This window comes from Hyaena hyaena, unplaced genomic scaffold (genome assembly GCF_003009895.1).
Source record: "Hyaena hyaena isolate Hyena2069 unplaced genomic scaffold, ASM300989v1 scaffold_1493, whole genome shotgun sequence".
Classification (NCBI taxonomy): domain Eukaryota; kingdom Metazoa; phylum Chordata; class Mammalia; order Carnivora; family Hyaenidae; genus Hyaena; species Hyaena hyaena.
Window position 1 is genome coordinate 17162 of NW_024082125.1, and position 14212 is coordinate 31373.

General features: G+C 36.2%; 1 long non-coding RNA gene across 1 annotated transcript in view; it reads right to left on the bottom strand.

The window, feature by feature from the left end:
• Nucleotides 1-3063: 3063 nt before the first annotated feature.
• LOC120225726 overlaps nucleotides 3064-14212 on the bottom strand; it is a 46636-nt gene continuing 35487 nt past the window's right edge. The window contains exons 4-5 of the long non-coding RNA XR_005526876.1: nucleotides 3646-3666; nucleotides 3064-3084 (exon numbers count right to left, since the gene is read on the bottom strand). This is a non-coding gene — a long non-coding RNA (uncharacterized LOC120225726). The remainder of the gene's footprint in view (nucleotides 3085-3645; nucleotides 3667-14212) is intronic.

The following is a 14212-nucleotide window of genomic DNA, read 5'->3' on the forward strand; positions in this document are numbered from 1 at the left end:
GCATGATCTCACCTATATGAGGAATCTAGACAAAAACCGAACTCTTGGATACAGAAAACATTCTGTAGTTGTCAGAAGTAGGATAAAGAGTGGGTAAAATGGGTGAAGGTGGTTAAAAAGCACAAACATCTAGCTAGAAAATAAAGAAGTCAGAGGGATGCGCCTGGGTGACTCAATCAGTTAAGCAACAGACCCTTGATTTCAACTCAGGTCTTGTTCTCACAGTTCCTGAGAGGGAGCTCTGAGTCAGGTTCTGCACTGACAGTGGGGAGCCTGCTTGGGATTTTCTCTCTTTCTCTCTTCTGTCTCTGCCCCTCCTCCTCTCTCTCTCTTTCAAAATAAATGAACTTAAAAAAAAAAAGAAGTCATGGGGCTGTAACATACAGAATGATGACTACAGTTAATAATACTCAGGTATATTTGAAAATGCTAAGAAAGTAGGTTTTAAAAGTTTCATGATAAGAAAATAATTTGTAACTATGTTAACTAGACCTATTGTGATCATTTTGAAATATGTATAAATATACAATCATATGGTATACCTATAACTAATATCATGTTACATATTCATTATTTCTAAATTTAAAAAATGATTGGCATAAATTCTAGACTATTATTTAAACTAAAAGATATAAAAGTTGAGGAAAAGAAAAAAACTTACCAATTGGTTCAGCAAATCCTGATTCAGAAAACAAACTACTGTCAGTTCTAATTATAATGTCATATAGTATCATATTAACAAACAATTCTTCTGTGGCTAAGTATCTGGACCCTTTTTTTAGATTTTAGTCATATTTACTTTATTGCAAATATATTTTCATAAGTTATTTTCTTTTCCTTTGTTTTATATTATTAGTAATGCCCAAATTGGAATTTTGGGCTAAAATACATGCATAATTAATTATTTTAAATACTTGTTACTTAACAATTTTTTAGATGTTTATTTGTTGCGGACAAAATGACACAAAGGACAAGACACACACAAAAGACAGACACAGACACAACTCCGGCCGGAGGAACAATTCTACGCAAGCCCCTCTTGCGGTTTATTTTATACCCCGGTAACTGGATACAAACTGAAATCTACAAGATGCATTCCTTTACCAATTAAGGGCAAGTAGCCAAACACATTTCAAGGACAGCGGGGAGCAAAGGGAGGAAGCGACCACAACATGTTTACTAAGAGGCCTGCTCACAATTCCAGCCTTCTCCTTACTTCTAAGGAGGGCATGTTCCCTCGTTTGCAAGCGGACCATTAAACTTGGATACTGTGTGTAGGCCTCCTGGCAGAGCATCCTGTTTGCAGGAATGCCTTGCCCAGGCAGGGAGCCCCGTGTGCAGGCACATCCCTGCGTCCCTAACCACACTTTCTTGTGGTCACTGTCGGGCTCCCACATTATTTTTGATTGAGAGAGAGACAGAGTGCAAGAGGGGGAGAGACAGAGAGAGGGAGACAAAGAACTCAAAGCAGGCTCCAGTTTCTGAGCTTTCAGCATAAAGCCCAATGCAGGACTCAATCCCATGAAACGTGAGATAATGATGGAAGTTGGATGCTTAACGACTGAGCCACTCAGGTGCCAAGACTTGTTACTTGTAAATCTAGAGGTAACTACATCTAAAAATATACATGAAAAATTATTCTGTTTTTTCCTATGGCATCTCTGATCTGTTTATGCACATGAAATACAAATTAAGAAATACATCCATCATAAAATTGGAATTCATTTAGTGACTTTTGAGGTTTAAACATTCTTCAGATACTTAGCTTGACTTTTTTGTTGGGTGAATTAACTGTACATGTTCTACTATTTCTCAATAGAAACGAGTCTAACCTATAAAAATGACACAAACATTTTTGGTAAGTCAAACTTGCACTAGCGTCTACAGTATCATTTCTGCATAGTCGATATTGTTGGTGTCCCTGCTGTATTCTAAGGGAAGACCAGGATGGTTGGGGTTAGGGTCTCCTTACTCTAGTAGAAGAGCAAAGCAAATGGTCTTTCTGGAGCTTATTAAGCTTTTACATTATTGCCTATTGCAATAGGTTTTACACCATTTTTGAACCAGTCAAGAAGTTAAACTTCTTAATCTCCCTTCTTATTATATTTTTATTAGCTTTCCTCATCTCTTTGCTTATTCTTATGAATATCACATTGGGTTCAGCGTCAAAGACCAGTTTGACAATAGTACTTCTTTTAATATATATGATCTATAAATTTTTATTCTTAATTTTTTTATAATATCATTTATTATTTATCTCTCACACAGACAGGAAGAGTAGAGAAATATTAGAATTGAGGTTTTAGACCATTGACACTATAATAGAAATAGGGAGTAAAACTAGTTTACACTCTATAAATTTTAGGATTTCAAAATGAACTTACTGATAGATGATACAGGTTCTGTAAAACAGGAGAGGAAGGAGAAAAAACAAATATAAAGACATAAATAAGGTGTAGTATATGAAAATATATTCAATAAAGAAATTTCTCTATGTTTTGAGTCAGAAGAAAATTGTTACTTATGCAATTTTCAGAGGGTGCCTCAAAAAAAAAAAAGCCAAGTGAATTTCAAAACAGTTGAAACTATTTGTATTTAATGAAAGATCATTTTAATATCTGATTAATCCCGGACATTTGAATATTCTGTTTGAAGAACCTCTGTTGAGACAGACTCTTCTGTATTTTATCTTTCTTATCCAGGGCAAAGAAATATTCAGGGCAAATCTTTTAGCAAGGTGGTATAATGTTACAGTAGTATCTATCACTCTTTCCTTTTTTTCCAAAACTGGATTTTTGCCTTTTTTATAGGTTCCTTATATATTTTGTTTTGGAAAGGATTTTTACTTGTTTTGTGATCTTTAGTCATATATTACATGCTTTTAAGCTTTCCAGCAAATTGTCAGTAATCTCTAAAAAAAGCTCACTAATATGAGAGGAACACAGGAAATGAAATAACAACATTAAAATTTGCGAAGTGGATTATGGCCATGGCCAGACTTATTTGTCAAAAGATCTTTAGGCACATATTTTTCCAGATTGTATCCACATAAATGTAACTTACTGGAAATGTTCTCAATGGTTCCTGAAAAACAAAAATAAATAAAGGAGATTGGTTTGACCTACTATCAGAGGCCTACCCAAAATATTTCTTTGTGTTGTTTTAACATCTAGCTTCAAAGCCAGCTATGATGACCTTTCATTTTAGATTTTCTTGCAGAAACATACGTCTATGGATTGTACTTGTATTCACCTCCCTCTCAAATGTCTTTACAGACATTTTGTGTACTGTGTGTAAAGTTTATTTCCTTCTTTAATTCCTTCTTCCTCCCCCCTCCTTTAATTCAAAGACTAATTTCCTTCCCTTTGTCCATTGCATTTAAAATGTTGGTATTTTTTTCTGTCCTAGTATGGTCATTTAATTTTTTTAAATACAAAAAACCAGTTCTCTTGATATAAAAATAACTGTATTTCTCCGAAAATAAGTTTCTCTTTGTACAAACTAGCCGGCTTCAGTTATAAGTTAATCACTGATCACTTTAAATTAACTTTTGATCTTCTTAAAATTAAAAATCTATGAAAAAAATGTTATGCATGCTGCAGTAGTTTAGTACATACTGGTGTTATAAATAAGACAAAAACTTACTGGGAGCTGGTGCAGCTCTACCTGAAATACAAAACAAGTAAACATTAGCCCTTTTCATTAGCCTATTATTGGACTTAAACACTTGTTCATTTTCCTTTGAGGTATCTTTTGAAATGACAGGCCAGAAATACCAAAACTACAATCATCTTGGGGCACCTGTGTGGCTCAGTTGGTTAAGCGTCCGACTTCGGCTCAGGTCGTGATCTCACGGTTCGTGGGTTCGAGCCCCGCATCAGACTCTGTGCTGACAGCTAGCTTCGGATTCTGTCTCCTTCTCTCTCTCTGACCCTCCCCTGCTCACGCTGTCTCTTTCTCTCTCTTTCGGAAATAAATAAAAATTAAAAACAAAACAAAAACAAACTACAATCATCTTGTTCTTGTGAACCCAGAGAAGAAAGCTCTTTATTAAGGGTATAAAATAAACAGTCCTGGGATAGGAAAGAATATTAGAGGAACAAAGTCTCAGTGGGTCCCTAAAATATATTTAACTGTTCCTACACACACACACACACACACACCACAGTGACTGATTAAGTTTTCTTTCCAGCCTCTCAGAATTCCCAGAGACTGGAAAACCACTGCTTATTTAACCTTGGTTGTTTGCTATTTTAGTGCATTTATTTTTTCATTTCCTTTTTATTTTTCTTTTTTTCCCAGGTGTCATCAATTTTGAATTTAAAAAGTGGACTACTACCAAAATGCTTTTAGTTTGTGTTTCATTTCTCCCTTTAAGAATTAGTAGACTTTTTTTCCTTGTTAGGAAAAATTCAATGGGGGATGCTTGGAAGTTGGAATGAAAGTCAATGAAAATTAGATCGGTCTCTACATAACATAATCATAAAATACAATGCCAAAGTAGTAGGTTTTGATTCTTCTTTCAGCTTGAAGCACTCAGTAATTAAAAAAAAAAAGCCAAACAAATGACGACTTACTGGCTGATTCAGCAAATCTTAATTTATAGAAAACAATTGCCATTTATTATAAAAGTATAATATTTTATTACATTAGCAGGCAAGCTATAGTTTCTTATTTGGGACTTTTCCTAAATTATGCTTAAAACATCTCATCCAGTTGCAAATAGCTTGCTACAATTTTTTTCTTTTGTAATATTTTCTTGGTTCATGTTCAGTGAGTAGCTAGTGGCTAATCATTTTGAAGTCTTGTTAGTTAGTTGAAGAAAAACATATTTGTTTCTTTTCTATTCCTACAACATTTTTAGTCTTGCTCATTTATTTTTTTAATGTTTATTTATTTATTTATTTGGAGAGAGCAAGAGCAGGGGAAGGGCAGAGAGAGAAGGAGACAGAGGATCCCAAGTGGGCTCTGTGCTGACAGCAGTGAGCCTGATGTGGGGCTCAAACTCAGGAACCTTGAGATCATGACCTGAGATGAAGTCAGATGTTCAACTAACAGAGCTACCCAGGTGCCCGTAGTCTTGCTCATTTAATAAGCACTAAATCATAAATTAGTGAAGTTATAAATTGCATTTATTTGATGCTTAATGTTCATTCTTGAAAGGTTCTCTTAAGTGACTTCAGAGCTCATATTCTTTAACTATGTGAATCTCCATATGTCCCTTGTTGACATAATGACAACATTTGAGATTCCAAATGGACTGAATCCGGCTTCTCATAGGTATCATACTTTTTTCTCCCAAATACAATTATTTCATGCTCTTACTTTTGTGGGAAAAAAAAAGTGAATTTTCTTTTTGGGGACCATTTAATTTATATTCTTTACCTTTTTCTGTGGGTAAAAAGCACTTAGGAGTCTAGCAAAAATTCTTATCCTTTAGATTCCCTGCTCATTTCACTTTTATTCACTTTGGATTCAAGATTTAATTATGTCTGATAAGAAATTTAGCTGATTAGAATTTCTTGTAATTCATATCATCCAGTAATCAGTATGCTTAATTCAGAAAATGAACATACTCATGGATGGGTGTTTTCAGGATATTCTCAGATACAAAGAAAACATAACCAAAAAAATGTAACTTGTTTAGGACATGGATGCCTTTCTAGAGATATTATGGTAGGCTTCCTGGATTAAAATCAAAGTTATTAGTTTTTCACTTCCCAGAAAATACCTCAGAATACAGAAAATGAGACTAGAGTGAAAGCTCATTTTACTACTTCACCCATTTTGCTGATGGGTCTTTGTGTCCTTTGCTGGAGGACATCTACTGAAACCCTGGGAGAGGTGGGTAAATTCCTTTGGGTGCCCTTATGTTCCCATCTAGTGCAGGAAGAAGGTGGAAAAACTTTTAGAAAAATGGTAAGTTGTTTAAGCATTTCAATTTTAAAAACAAAACCAAACTTCTTATGTCTCAAATTGGGCTCTCTTTATAGATTCCAGCCTATGACAGTGAGGCAAGTTTTATTTTTATTTTGCACAGATGTGTTTCTTTTAGTTAACCAGGTATTTAAACTTTCTTGCAAACTCTCACAATCTACAAAGTTTTGATTAATAGATATGTAACATAAAATGGGAAGTAATAATATGATTTGCAAAGTGATATTATACATATCTTCATATACTCTTATCTTGGAAATATTCAGATTGAGATACATGAAAATGACTTACTGTAGGCTTCTTAGGGATTCTTAAAATACAAAAACAAATAGAAGAGTGTAGTGGATTGACTAATGGTCTCCCTATTGTGTTTTTCAAGGTGAGCTTTAATATCTAATTCCTTAGAGCCCCACAGCCTGGAGTCCTGCTGGCATAGCCAAAGAGGGAAAAAAATATTGTTTTACACGTGGGTATATGCATTATTTTTATGTTAGTAATTAATAAAATTTCTTGCTAATTACAAAAACAAAAGATCTTAGCATGAGAGAAAGGCTAAAAAAGAGAAATAAAACATGGATATATACAAATCTGGACATCTTAGGAGCCAGGATTAACAAAAGCTAACCATATAATTTAGGATTAATTCCAACTTTTCTCACCTTTTCCTAAGTTAAGGCAGAAACACATGCCTGAGAGGAGACTTAAGGTTTTGATGATACTGGTCTTTAGCAGATGTAGAGCATGAAATCATAATAGCTAATTTTATAGATCACTTACTATTCACTAGGTATTGTTCTAAGTCAGTAGCCAACTTAATCTTCACAACAATCCTATTATTCTTCCCATTTGACTGATAAGAAACTGGGTCCAGCAAAGTAAGTTGCCTGAAGTCACACAGCTATTAATTTGAGCTAAAGCAGCCAAATCACTGAGAGCCTGCCTTCCAGCAATGAGGGGCTGCTTCCCTGCATCCCACTTATCTGGGCTATAATATTGCAGCTTTAAGTCTTTCTCTTTTGAAACTCTATATTTTGTAGATGTTTAAAAGTCACACTTTTGGGGCATCTGTTGGCTCAGTTGGTTGAATGTTTCTGACTCTTGATTTTTGTTCAGGTCATGATCCTGGGGCTATGGGATCAAGATCCATGTCAGACTGCCTACTGAGTGTGGAGCCTGCTTAAGATTCTCTCTCTCTCTCTCTCTCTCTCCATCTGCCCTCCTCGCCCCCACCTACACACACACTCTCTCTTTCTAAAATTAAATTAATAAATAAAGAAATAAAATTAAATAAAAGTCACACTCTCCCCCTCATATTTATTTTTAAAATAAATCTTTTTGTCCTTCTGCGAGGCCACAGAATTATACACTAGGAGTCTCTCAAGGCTGTTTAATGCCAAATCTGGGATTAGAATTTGTTTTTTTCCAGTCTCAGGCTTCCCCCATGTTTCTATTTCTCTTCAAGCTTTCTAGTAGTGGGAAAAGTGAGATTGGTAAGCCTCTTCCATTTCACAAATGTTTATTAAGTATATGCCAAGGTGCAGGCACCATCCTTAGTACTGAAAAGAGTAGAGGAGAGTGAGCCTGCCCTTGAAGGACTTGATAATGTCATAAAGTTGAAGTTAGCAGTTATGTTAAATGATCACAGAAATGTGTAAGTATTTTATTAGAGGGTGGAGCAAGGTATTAGTGGAAGACTAAAGGGGACCCCAGTTAGGATATCTTTCAAGATCACTTCTTCAGTAGGAGAGCCTGGTTCAATGTAAAGATGCCTTAGGGTATAGGGGAGTGGAAAGAGTATGAATATATGGTATAAAGACATGAATGTGAAAGGTGAAACTGCAGCAAAGAGAAGAGAAGGTGTAACCTCTTTTTGGTCCTGAAACCTCCTTAAAACTTTCAATCACAAATAGTATTATGAAAAGTTGATGTCTTTGACCTCAGAATTTTTGTTCAAGACAGTTCACTCTAGATAAAGTTCAGGGACATATGATTCATTAGGAGAAGATATTTTCAGTGTGTTAAAGTCACACAGAATGAATCCCTGGAATATATATAATGCCAGAAAATCAATAAGAAAGGTTCCAGAAATGTAATAGGAAAATGGGCAAAGGATGTGACTAGGTTAATTGTAAAAGTTAAAGCTTGAGTGGCTAATAAGTACATGTAGAGAAGTGCTTCACCTCAGAAGTAATCAAGGAAATATAAATTAAAACAATCAAGAAGGAGGAAGTACCCATCAGAAAAGCAGAAATTAATGTGTCTGCACCTGCTATTTTCACTCTGACTGCCAGAGTCCTGTACTTCAACCTGCTTTACATCCTAAAGATTTTGGGTGATGATTTTTTTTTAAGAAAATGCAAACCCCAAGGAAAAAATATGAGATTGTTTATAGTGGCTTTCTATCCAACTAAACAATAAGATGTGTGAAAGATATGGGGTGAGGGGCACTTTCTCTTACAATTGGAGAATGTGTAAATTGTTGCATTCTGCTAACAACTGGAAATAAAAATAAAACTGTCTATTGGTAGAAATGCTAGCAAAATCCCTCCTGGGCACATAAAATGACAAGGGCTAGATGGTTGACCTCTGTGTTGTTTGGGACTTCTGGGATTTGGTGCCACCTTTGGAGTCTATCATTGAATGGGAAGGATGAGGTTTGGTAGATAAAATCTCTATTTTTTTATTCCTTCCATATACACCACAAAGTTCAGGAATGTTAATGATATTATCAATATTAAATATTTGTAATCTTAATTTTTATTTTTTCTTGCTAATTCATTTACCTAACCTTTTAAGTTTTTGTATACCATCAGTGTTGTTCTTTATTTGATGTGGACTTCACATATGTTACTGATTTATTTTTGTTCCTCTTTATTTTCAGTATAGTTTATATTTTCCCATAATCTTTAATAATAGATTCTGTGACAGAAAGAGTGGGATTGAATAATATGAATTTATCTATAATTGAAAATGCCAGGGAGAGGAACCAACATTCTAGTAACTGGAAAACATAAAAGAAACCAGAAATTGGAAGTTGAAACCAGTTTACTGCATGCTGGAACTTCTTGTATAATAGAAAGACAAAGAAGCATATTACTTTTTTTTCCCTTGTGACTTGTAGAACGTTATCACTGATAGCCCTCAGGGGAAGGAGATTGTATTCTTCTGCTGCACACTAAACTTTCTATTAGTTGAGATGAAAGAGTCATCCTCTTCCTTTTTCTGAGATTCTAATGAAAGAAGTACTTTAGAAACTTGTCAGAACTCACTTGGTTTCAACCTTGCTACTACCTTTGCCTCCTGTATATTACTTTCCCTGAATTCTTATTTCTTTGCAAGGAGAACTAAGTAATTTGGAAATCCTGGTGGAGATACCATTAATGGTCAGTTCAAAAATTGACTCCTCCTACTCTCTAGTTTTTTAACAGTAAGGCATTAGGGTGCTACATTTAGAGTTTTTTGGTTGCTTTCACAGTTTACTTTTCAGGATTCCTTTCTTGCTTTTTGCCTCTTTATTTCTCTGGCTAGCTTCCTTTTCCTGCTTCCAATTCATCTTACCCAAAATTTCGTGGTTTGGACCTTTTCCCTGGGGGGATCTTTTTTGACATTGGAAAGAGAGCTGATCTAACAAAGTCCTCAATTAATTCAGTAAGATTAAATTTTAAGTATATCATCAACAATTTGGTAAAATGTTAGCTTTTATGGTACTGAAAAGGAAAACAGTTTAATAAAAGTCTGTAATACTGCAGTAATTATGAAAATTACAAAAAAATAAACTTACTTAAGGGTGGAGCTAATTTTGCTGAAATACAAATACAAGCAAAAAATTGTCAGTCTTTTGTGTGTACAATACATTTACCCATTGTTAATATTTCTCCAGGGGCCTTTTATTTTTATTTATTTATTTTATTTTTTTGAATGTATACAAATGACTTTTAATTTTTAATTTTAATTTTTTTCTTTTATAGTTTATTGTCAAGTTGGTTTCCATATAACGCCCAGTGCTCATCCCAACAAGTGCCCTCCTCCATGCCCATCATCCCCCTTCCCCTCTCCCCCATCCCTATCAGCCCTCAGTTTGTTCTGAGTATTCAAGAGTCTCATGTTTTGCCTCCCTCCCTCCCCTCAACTATTTTTTTCCCCTTCTCCTCCACCATGGTCCTCTGTTAAGTTTCTCTTGTTCCACTTATAAGTAAAAACATACGGTATCGGTTTTTCTCTGCCTTACTTCACTTAGCTTATTTCATTTAGCATAACACCCTCAAGTTCCATACAAGTTGCTACACATGGCCAGATTTCATTTTTTCTCATTGCCATGTAGTATTCCATGGTATAGATAAACCACATCTTCTTGATCCATTCATCAATTGATGGGCATTTAGGCTCTTTCCATGATTTGGCTATTGTTGAAAATGCTGCTATGAACCTTGGGGCACATGTGCCCCTATGCATCAGCACTCCTGTAAATTCTTAGCAGTGCTATTGCTGGGTTATAGGGAAGTTCTATTGTTAATTTTTGAGGAAAATCCACACTGTTTTCCAGAGTGACTGCATCAGCTTACATTCCTACCAGTAGTAGAGGAGGGTGCTCATTTCTCTACATCCTCGCCAGCATCTATAATCTCCTGATTTACTCATTTTAGCCACTCTGACTGGCGTGAGGTGGTATCTAGTGTGGTTTTGATTTGTATTTCTCCAGGGCCTTTTAAATACATTTTAAATACTTGTTTTTGAGAGAGAGAGAGAGAGCGAGCATGTGAGAGCAGGGGAGAGGCACAGAGAGAGGGAGACAGAGGATCTGAAGCAACCTCTGCACTGTCAGCTGAGACCCTGATGCTGTGTTCCACAGATGCGGGGCTGGAACTCATAAACCAGTGAGATCATGACCTGAATGGAAGTCCTATACTTAACTAACTGGGCCATCCAGGTGCCCTTCCCTAGGTGTCTTTTAAAATAGTACCCAACAACCATCAAAATTGCTGCATTAATTACTTTGATGCTTTAACCCCAGAGAAGGGATTCTTTTATTTGGAAAAAAAAAAAAAAAAAAAGATATTCTATCTGGAACTGGAAGGCATCCTAGTTGTTCATGATCTAGCTACTAAACACTGTTGCATCCCTCTGGAGATTCTCCACCAAGTGAGAAGCTTATGCTTGTGTCTCTATCAGAGGGAGGCTCATTCCATTTAATGGTCACCATTTCTCCTTGGCCTAGAATGGTTGTCACAAAGACATAAATAGATATTGGAGCTTTTTCCCTGTTCTCTGTGGGACTTGAAAACCTTTCACAATTTGGCAAAACACTAGTCATTTAAACCTGACAGCTTTACTTTCTATCTCTTTTCACTGTTCGTGTTTCCTGCTCCCCCACTTTGCTTCTCTAGTTACTTTTATTTCACAATCCTCCAATAATTCAAATACTAAAGTATTAGCAACATCAGTATTTGTCTTTACTAATCTTTTTGTTTACTTTCTTTTTTTTTAATGTTTTATTTATTTCTAGGAGAGAGAGAGAGAGAGCGTGAGCAGGGGAGGGTCAGAGAAAGAGGGAGACACAGACTGAAACAGGCTCCAGGCTCTGAGCTGGCAGTCAGCACAGAGCCCGACGTGGGGCTCGAACCCACGAACCGCGAGATCGTGACCTAAGTGAAAGTCGGACGCTTAACCGACTAAGCCACCCAGGCGCCCCTTTTTGTTTACTTTCTAAACTGGTAGTTTTTTTTTTTTATCATCATGTTGAGTTTTGTTATTTGGAATTTTGAAAAGCAGCTGAAAAGAAAATCAGTTTTTGCGTATAGAAATTTAAAAAAAAACATTGAAAAAACTAGTCTCACTTTCACCTGGAGCTAAATGACCTAACAAAGTGAGAAACAGATAAATAACTTATTGTCTAGTCCCACGACTTCTAATTTAGAGAGAAAAAGCTGACATTACTAATTGTAATTTAAAACCTTATATTAACAGCCCAATTATTTCTCCACAGGTGAACAACGGCTTCTTTCCTATATCTGAAGTTATATTTATAGCTTATTTTTAAATTTTTTTGTTTTCCCTTATTCATTTTCTTGGCTCCTATCTAATGTGTGGTTACTTGGTCAAGATATCTAGTCATTTTGTAAACTTGGTGTTATCCTTTGAAATTTGTCTATCTATTTTTATAACCTTGCTAATGAGGCCAGAGGGAGGGGAGATAAGTTGACCAAAGTAAAGCCATTTTGGATTTTAGGCTGATCCTTAACCTAAAAGTCAGCAGGTCATAAAAAGAGTCACAAGATATGACTCGTGGAAATCTATAAGACACCACTCTCTCTGGTAGTAAAAGCCACATAGGTTGGACATTCTTGAAATCACTCCCTATGGATAATTCTACAACCCTAAGACCATGGAAAAACTAACTGTCCAAAGTAAGTGATAAACCCAAAGTTAAAGAGCAACCCCCTTCTCTGTATGATTAGCTAATTAAAAGAAACCCATATAAAACCCTATGCTAGAAGCAAAGAGGGGTCCTCTTCCTTACCTGGGAGGAGAAACTACTACTTTGTCTATGAAGTAGCTCCTTTTTTTTTTGCTTCTATACTTAATAAATCTTGATCCCTTTCTCTAAATGGATTACTCTTGAATTCTTTCTTGGGCAAAGCCAAAACTCTCTTAGTGAGGAGACTAAGGCCCTCCCTCTTGGGGCCTTGGCTGGTCTGGCATCACCAACAGTGAATGTTATCTTTGATCATCTGATTTGTGTGCTTCCTTGTGTTACCAAGCTGGGCCCCAATCTCCACAAGAACAAGGACATAAACTCCTTTGTTTAGGACCTTGCTTTATGTATTTTTTCATCTGGTTGTTGATTTTTATCTTTTTTAAAAATTTTTAAAATGTTTTATTTATTTCTGAGAGAGAGAGACAATGTGAGCAGGGGAGGGTCAGAGAGAGAGGGAGATACAGAATCTGAAGCAGGCTCCAGGCTCTGAGCTGTCAGCACAGAACCTGACGCAGGGCTCAAACCCATGAACCGAGGGATCATGACCTGAGTCGAAGTCGGTCGCTTAACTGACTGAGCCATCCAAGAGCCCCTTGATTTTTATCTTTTATCTTATCCTTTAATCAACTGGTAAATGTCTGTCAGTGTTTCTCTGAGTTCTATATGCCAATGTAGTAACTTAATCAAATGGGAGGAGGAGGTCATTGTAACCAGTGAGTCTGTAGCTGTCTGTAGCTGGTGGATCAGAAGCACAGGTAACAGCCTAGGCTTGAGACTGTTGTGGGGATAGCACTCTCCTAGGACTGAACCCTTAACCTGTGAAATCTGATATGATCCTTGGGTAGGTAATGTCAGAATTGATTTAAGTGTGGGGGAACACCCCACTTTGGAATTGAGCCCAGGAGCCCTAAAATAGGAATTGATTTAAGCCTCATCTCTTCAAACATTGCAGTGGGTTGAAACATTGCACATATGTTGCGATGAGTTACATTTGGAGGTCTTGTAAGAAGTCATTGCCATTGAAATTCCCTGCTTCTCATTATACTATATTTTCATTAATTTGACTCTTTGTTGAATATTCTTTGCTTAATACTTGTGAATACCACTTGTTAGTATTGTTTTTGTCTGCTTTTGAGAAGGAATTTAAACTAAATTTAGAACAGCATTTCTACTAACTTATGAAATTCATTAACAGGTGTGATTTATTGGGTTTTTGTGCATTATTTCTTTAAAAAATTTTTTAGTGTTTTATTTATTTCTGAGAGAGAGAGAGAGAGAGGGAGAGAGAGAGAGAATGTGAGCAAGGGAGAGTCAGAGAGAGAGGGAGACACAGAATCTGAAACAGGCTCCAGGCTCTGAGCTAGCTGTCAGCACAGAGCCCGACGCAGGGCTCGAACCCATGAACTGCGAGATCATGACCTGAGCTGAACATCTGAGCTGAAGACCTGAGCTGAAGTCCTGAGCTGAAGTCGGATGCTTAACCGACTGAGCCACCCAGGTGCCCCTCTTGTACATTATTTTTATCTGAACTCTAGTATATCAATTTATCTTTTGGGGGGAAGATTATTTTTATTTTGGGTTGTTTGTTCACTTAATTACTGCATTTAAGTTTCCCCACAAACTGACCATCACCTCTAAAAATGGTGATTAATGGAGACAGTGTGCAGATTTTTAAAAGAATATTGAGATATGCAAAGCTGGATTTTGTAACAGGCTGATTAAGCAAAAAACTTTCATGTACTTGATTCCCCCAAAATTGCTTTAATTAAGAAATGTAAGGGGCACCTATTCTGTTCAGGC